This window comes from Suricata suricatta, chromosome 11 (assembly GCF_006229205.1).
Source record: "Suricata suricatta isolate VVHF042 chromosome 11, meerkat_22Aug2017_6uvM2_HiC, whole genome shotgun sequence".
NCBI classification, from domain to species: domain Eukaryota; kingdom Metazoa; phylum Chordata; class Mammalia; order Carnivora; family Herpestidae; genus Suricata; species Suricata suricatta.
Genome location: NC_043710.1, coordinates 12,406,525 through 12,408,381, shown reverse-complemented (window position 1 = coordinate 12,408,381; position 1,857 = coordinate 12,406,525).

The window sequence follows — 1,857 nt, the reverse complement described above, 5'->3', positions numbered from 1 at the left end:
ATAAAAGACAAACCAGAAAAGGGTCTAAAGAGACATTCTTCCAAAAAGGATATTCGGAAGACAATGTGCAAATTAAAAAATGTTCAACGTGGGGTTGCTGGTACCTCGGTCCATTAAAGCATTGATGCGTTGGTGGTATAGTGGTGAGTATAGCTGCCTTCCATTAAAGCATTGACTCTTGATCTTGGCCCAGGTCACGAACCATGAGATTAAACCCTGCCTTGCACTTTGAGCTGACAGTGCAGAGCCTGCATGGGATTCTCTCTCCCTCTCTCTCAAAATAAATAAACTTAAAAAAAAAAAAAAAAAGATGTTCAACATCATTAGCCATCAGGGAAATGCCAAGGAAAATCACAAAGATATACTATTTCAAATCTGCTAGGTTGGCTAAAATCAAGAAGACTGGTGTTGGTGGGGATGCAGAGAAATCAAAACCGTCGCATCACCGCTGGAAAACAGTGTGACTGCTCAGAAAACAATCTGGAAGTTTCCCAAAAAGTTAAATATCGAGTTAACATATGACCCAACAATTCCACTCTTTACATAAACACAGCAGAAATGAAACCAATGTCCACACAAAAACATACACACATGTTCATATAAGCACTATTGATAATAACCAAAAGGTGAAGGCAGTCCAAGTGCCTATCTAATAAAACATAGTACAGCCATACAAGGAATGTTATTTGACAGTAAAAAGGAATGGAGCACTGGCATATGCCATAACATGGACTAAGCTTAAAAAGATTATGCTGAGCAAAAGAAACCATTCCTTGGTTTGTCTTTCTCTCTTTTTCTCGCTTTGTTCATTTGTTTTGATTCTTAAATTCCACATATGAGTGAAATCACACAGCATTGTCTTTCTCTGACTGACCTATTTCACTTAGCATGACACCCTTTAGCTCCATCCATGTCATTGCAAATGGCAAGATTTCATTCCTTTTCATGGCTGAGTAATATTCCATTTTCCATAGAGACTCATAGCACATCTTCTTCCGTTCATTTATTAGTGAGCACTTGAGCTGCTTCCATATTTTGACTATTGTAAATAATGCTGTAATACCCGTAGGAGCACACGTGTCCCTTTGAATTCGTATTTTTGTATTCTTTGGGCAAATACAGTAGTGCCATTGCTGGATCATAAGGCAGTTCTATTTTTAACTTCTTGAGAAACCTCCATACTGTTTTCCACAGTGGCTGCACCAGTTTGCATTCCCACCAACTATGCCTGAGGGTTCCTGTTTCTCCACCTCCTGACCAACATTTGTTATTTCTTGTGTTTTTTATTTTAGCCATTCTGACAGGCATGAGGGGGTATGTCATTGTGATTGTGAGTTGCATTTCCCTGATGATGAATGATATTGAGCATCTCTTCATGTGTCTGCTGGCCATTTGGATGTCTTCTTTGGAGAAATGTCTGTTCATGCCTTTTGCCCATTTTTTAATTGGATTATCTGTTTATGGAGTGTTGAGTTGTATCAGTTCTTTGTGTATTTTGGATACTAACCATTTATCAGATATATCATTTGAAAATATCTCCTCCCATTCTATAGGTTGCCTTTTAGTTTTGTTGATTGTTTTCTTCATTGTGCAGAAACCCTTTATTTTGATGTCCCAATATTTTATTTTTGCTTTTGTTTCCCTTGCCTTAGTGGACATATCTAGAAAAATGTTGCTATGGCTTATGCCAGAGAAATGACTGCCTGTGCTCTCTTCTAGGAATTTTATGGTTTCAGGTCTCGCATTTAGGTCTTTCATCATTTTTTGTATGGTGTAAGTCAGTGGTCCAGTTTCATTCTTTTGCATGTCGCTGTCCAGTGTTCCCAACACCATCTGTTGCAGAGACTGAAAATGACA